Genomic DNA, 6,271 nt, shown 5'->3' with positions numbered 1-6,271 from the left:
CCAACTCTGGGATCTCGATGATGAATTGGAAGTAGAACCAATCATCATCCACGAGGAGCATGATATCCCAGATGGGGTGGAGGAGGAAATAAACGAATTAATCGCGAGTATTGATATGTTCGCCGAAGCGGACGACCCCGATGTGGTCTCTACCGAATCATCCTCGGATGAAGAAACGTAAGGTTTTAAATAAGTTTGAGGAATTGTAAGATACCTAACAAGAAATTTTTAAAACAGCGAAAGCGAAGAACTTTACAACGCAATGATTCAAGAATACCCAAGCATGCAAATTGATTTAAAGTAAAGCAAAATAAATTATTATCTAAAAATTAATAAACTAATACATGTTTTTACAGTCTTAAATATCCCTATCCTACATTGTGTTCTTGTTGTTTTTCCACCGAATTTAATTCTCATGTCATTTTTCGTACTATTGAATCCCGCTATATTTTATACTTTTGCGCTACTCCTAATTGCCCTCTTTTCCGAACTATCATCTGCCTTACCTGGGATCAGTCTAATTTCTATCCAATTAACATTTTCCTAGACACCTATTTCCTTTCTAAATATAAATCACACCGACTTCCCCTATACGAAAAAGATCTACAAATTGACTTAAAGTAAGTTGGAGATGAGTCTTATTGTATATAAAAAACTAATTTTAACCTATTTTTATAGTTCTACCTACGATATTCCTACTCGCTGCCCTAATTGTTATTGCCGTACTCCAAACCACTACACTATCAGGGAAACTGTCTGCGTTCCGGAACGACGTACAACTGTCTACAAGCTCTACTTCTGTCCTATTCGAGAGTGTCCTTTATACCAACATCTCATCTGCTTCTCCTATCATCAAAAATATTATCCTGTTCATATTTTAAATAATTCTCATTTCTGTTTTCTTATTGATCGTAGACGCTTACCTAAATTATTATCTCAAATTAATTCACAAATTATTATCTCAAATTAATTCACAATAAAAATATATATATTATAACGAAACTTGTCTCTTATCTTTTTATATTAAGCTTAAACACTCTATAAGAATCCCCTCTCTTAAACAACCGTAGTGCCAAACATTTCTTAAAAAAGTAGTTAACCTTGACAACGCCTAATAATAATTCTTTTGAAATAGTAGATATCTCGGGGAAAACTTTATCATTTTCTTTTAACGCTTCATCCGAGAAAGTCTTTTAAAAAACATGGGTCTCCCTAGCAATAACGAAGAAGCTTCCGAAAACTAGTACGTTATTCTATCTTGGTAGTTTCTTATAGATTTTAAAGATTTGTCTTTTATACTATAGTTCTCAAACTCCGGCTACTTTGGATTTTCCGCGTCAAAATGAAATGGAATTGGCTAGTATCTATCGGTAAGCGAAAAAATCTATTTTTACTATAAATTTAAAAAATTAATAGTTATATACATTTTGTAGATTTAACTGTTCTTTTTCTGAAATCATGCCTTGCTCTAACTGTTTTTCGTCGCAATATCATATTGTATCCTATACTGTATTAGCTATTAATGGAATTGTTGACGCTTACTATTGTACTAATGTTAATTGTGTTTATTATTTAAAATTATTTTGCTATTGTGGACACTCCATTTATTTTATTCCTTGTCGCGGGTATTACGACGATTGGAGTACGCGATTTGCCCAAGAATTGGGCTTACCACTATTTTTATAATGTTTAAATATATTTTTACCATTTTTTCAAAAAACATATATTTTTATTATTGTAATTTACAAGTGATTAAAAAAGATTTTTTAAAATTCAATTAAACAGTACGAAACCATTTGTTGAATGCTTAAAACACATTGAATATTTTGAGGATTACGTAAATTATTTTCGAAAGATTTTAACAGATCGGTTAAATTTAACGTGCTGCAAAATGCGTGTAAGGTAGTTTTATACTCGCGTTTAACATCCAATAGTTTTTTTTCAAAATCACCCAAAAGAATTCGAAAGGTGAGTAGCATATTTTTTATGAAAATTCTTTGATTTATAATAAAGTTAATATGGGTTGAAATAAACCCGTTTACGGGGTCTTGCATAATAAGCGTAAATACTTCGGGTTTAATTGTTACTGGAACGCTTTCGTCATACGTAAAGACAAGACCCAAACTCGTAATAGATATATAGATGTTCTGACAACGATAAAATTTAATTGACGATTTCTGCATACAGGCCGCGAATTCAGATTTACGTTTGTTCAAGATGTACCATATTTTATACGGTATTAAAATAAAGTTTCCACTTTCAACAATAACTGTTGGTTCTACGTCTCTTCCCCGCGGACAAACAGTTACCGTTACACCGCTTTTTGTTAAGTGTAAGTTCAAATCGCGAAACATAGCCATATTTTTATAAAAATAGTATTACTCACAACACATCACGGGTATTTTTATTCAGGAACGAGCAGTGCAGTTTCAAACATTTACTTTCGATTGACTTTCCTAACAAAAACTCGGGGTCTTTTTATAGTAAAATATCTCCACTTAAAAATTCCATAATATTACCCTTAAGCGATAGAAATTCTTATACCTGATAATTACGAGAAAATAAAAACCTTGGGAGAATTCACACGTGATTTTTGAAAGTATAATTATCTACGAGAGAGAATTTTTTTTTTTTTGACCCTTCGACCTTTTTCCAAAAATATCATCCATTTTAAGATCGGAGCACCTTTCCTCCGAAAAATCCCTGTTTAAATTCCCACACTTTTTCGTTTTTTATAAAACCATTAAATACCAATTAAAGCTTTCCATCTGTGTAGGACGTGTATTGGAAAGCGTCTTTAGCCTTCTACATAAACTCCACCCAAATCGAAGCAAAAAATACTTCTCGGTAATTACACCCAGGTGCATCGTATAAAAAAGCAATTATTTTTTTTGATACAATGTAATTTAAAAAATATATTTTGTAACCTAGGGGAATTCAGGTGTTCCAATCGTATATCTAATATCATTAAAAAGTATACCCGCAGCCAGATAAAAAAGCAATTATTTTTGATACATTGTAATACAAAAAATATATTTTACAACCTAAAAGTATCATTAAGTATAATTAACGACTAGAATTCTCGGTAAATTACTTTTAAAAAATATATTTGATAACCTAGGGGTATCCAGGTGTTTGAAATCGTATATCTACCCATCATTAAAAAGTATACCCGCAGCCAGCAATTATTTTTGTTACATTGTATATACCTAGGGTATCATTAAGTATCATTAACGACGAGAATTCAAAATATATTTTATAATCAAGAGGTATCATTAAGTATCATTAACGACGAGAATTCAAAATATATTTTATAACCAAGAGGTATCATTAAGTATCATTAACGACGAGAATTCAAAATATATTTTATAACCAAGAGGTATCGTATAATTATCCACGAGAATTCTAACTTTTAAAAAATTTTATAGAGGCTATAATTATCTACGAGAATTCCTATCGTAATTATTACTGGGAAAAAAATATTTTTAACCGTATAATTAAGCGTCACCCCCCTCCCCCGGGGGCGGCAGGGGACGGTGTATATAAACTCTCGGGATTTTCGGATATTTCATTCGTTCTTCACTCGACGTTCGTTATGGCATCTTCACTCGGTAAGCGAAAACTTAATATATCAGATGATGAGGAGGAAATAGATATTTTTGAGCAAATTAAAAACGTTAAAGAGGAAAATACTATCGAAAAAGCCGGCATTGTCCCTCGATACGATATTAAACGAGGTTTAGCTAGTTACGTGACTTCATTACCAGCGTCGCGTGACGATTTTTATTTCGATATTCAAATATACAAGTACGAGGATATAAAAGATAGAGATAATAAAGATATTTGGCAATGCGATGGAAGAAGATTAAGATTTGTCGCGTCTAAAGATAGCGTCGAATGTAAACAAATTCGATCTATCGTGAACAAGATCGCCAAGCATATCATCGATAATCCCGACAAGATCACGAAAAATTATTCGTTTTTTAACAGAAATTACTCGTATATCTATTAACGTATCTATATATACTATATACCCAATATATCAATTATCACTACTATTTAATATAAAAAAGAAGACAATTATTACGTGGTTGATGGGATGGATATGAGACTCGAAGTTAACAGATTATCAACGTTCAAGATATGGTCTGTCGAAGGTATTAGCGTGGATGACATGGCAGCCAGCGGTTTTTATTGCATTAGCCCTAAAACCGTTCGTTGTTTTTCTTGCCTTACCGCCTTGACTGGATGGAGAGCCGACAATCATCCAATGGCTGTTCATGGCTACGAACAACCGTTATGCAGATTTATTCTTGGGGAAGGAAAGAGGTGTGGAAACGTTCCCATCGCTGGACGTAATTTTTTCGAGGAAATTGAAAGGGACTACTCGGGACCGGAAAATCATCCCACCAGAAAACAACTAGCACCTTGCCCACACATGTTACAAGCCAGATTCGAAATCGATTTAAAAGAAAAAGAAGAAAAACGAAAAAAAAATATATAAAACTCTAAACAGTTTGTTAAATTTACTCATTTAAAGATGAGTAGTTCGAGCGATTCCGAAAATGAAGAACCGCTAAATTTAAGTGTTAAAGCTAATCCTAAACAATTTTATACTTGCGAAAAAATATTAGATAAAAAATCTCGAAAATACAAATGTAATCAAGTAGAATGTAAAATTAAATTTAAAAATTTAGAACGTATTAAATTAACCGAAGTAAACGAAACGTTTGTTAGTATAATTAATTCCATACTCTTTGAATTATTACGCAACCAGCAAGGATATAATAGAGTTAGATTTTGTATTCGTTCCGATGAGTTGGATAGTCCGATAAATTTAAGGTTTATGAATATTAATGAATTAACGGCTGAAAGAGTAATAGGAGCTATAAGTCAAGTTGCGCAATCAAATCGAAATTTCCATTTACAAAGCTCTTTAGTTTTTGACGTTATTTTTTTACATTGCGACGTACCCGTTGGACGTCGATCAAAATCATTAAAAAATAGAAATATAGTAATTTTGGATACGTTTATAAAAACGAGTCCAAATTATATTTACATTGACAATACCGATAACTTATGTTTTGGAAGAGCTTTGGTGATAGGAATTTATTTGGCTGATAAGAGATTCGAAAAGAATACGAATGAAAAGTATCAAACAACGAACGAGTCAATTAATTTTTTTAGAAAGATAAAAAAATGTAATCACCCCCTCCAAAAAGAAAAAGCGGAGCAATTATATAAAAACGGTAATATTTCTCCGGATACCGTTAATTTATTAGATATTCAAAATTTTCAAACTTACTTAAACGAATATCAAATTATTATATTCAGAGCTGATAATTTAGAAAAATATTTTGTCGGACCTTTCAAGGAAAAACAAATTTTTCTATTGTTAGTTAATGATCACGTGCATGTAGTTAAGGAATTGCATACAATGTTTGGCGGTATATCTTATTGTTCTAAATGCTTAAAAGTATTTCACGGAACTAATCAAAAGAATAATCACTTTTGCGAAACTCGAGTTAAATGTAGTAGATGTAGAACTTTAAATGTATTCCACGAAGATAAACTAATTAAACCTGTTAAATGTCGAAAATGCCATCGTTATTTTAAAGGAGAAGAATGTTTGAATTTTCATATATCTAACGGAACGTGCGATAACTTTAAAAGGTGTTTAAAATGCGGACTAGAACTGAAAGAAAAACACTCTTGCTCGAAACCATGTAAAAACTGTTTACGCGTACACGAGAGGAACCGTTGTTACGTTATGCCTCTTTCGAGAACGTACGAAAAAACCAGATATTGTTATTTCGATACCGAATCAATCGTTAAAAATAACGAACACGTCCCTGTCTTACTCGTAAGCGCTATGCAAGAAAATGAAGGGAACAATTACGAGTACGAGATATTTCGGGGGTTCGACTGCGTCGATAAATTTCTAAATTATTTATTCCGGACGAAAGAAATGGTTTTCCAACACGCGACAAAACGGCTTAAAGCAACTAAACCGGTTTTTGAAAATATTACGTTGTTAGCCCATAACAGTAAAGGGTTCGATTCGTTCTTTATTCTTCGTGGGTTATTAAAATTGAACATCATACCGGATATTGTTTTTGACGGAAGCAAAATGTTGGCCATTTTTTTGAAAAATCAAAAAATGAAATTTATCGACTCTTTCAATTTCGTCTCGCAACCATTAAGATCGTTCCCCGCGACGTTTTCTTTGGGCGAAAATAGAAAAGAATTTTTCCCTTACATATTCCACACC

At 32.4% G+C, this 6,271-nt stretch overlaps 1 long non-coding RNA gene across 1 annotated transcript; it reads left to right on the top strand.

The window, feature by feature from the left end:
- Positions 1–284: 284 nt before the first annotated feature.
- Positions 285–812, top strand: LOC149612607 (uncharacterized). Its single transcript, XR_016376376.1, has 3 exons — positions 285–300; positions 357–620; positions 679–812. It is a non-coding gene; the product is annotated as an uncharacterized LOC149612607 (long non-coding RNA).
- Positions 813–6,271: the final 5,459 nt, after the last annotated feature.

Source organism: Phalangium opilio, unplaced genomic scaffold, assembly GCF_054372755.1.
Source record: "Phalangium opilio isolate 3A_F unplaced genomic scaffold, DU_Popi_V2 ptg000240l_1, whole genome shotgun sequence".
Lineage (NCBI taxonomy): Eukaryota > Metazoa > Arthropoda > Arachnida > Opiliones > Phalangiidae > Phalangium > Phalangium opilio.
This window is presented reverse-complemented; position numbering and strand designations above follow the sequence as displayed.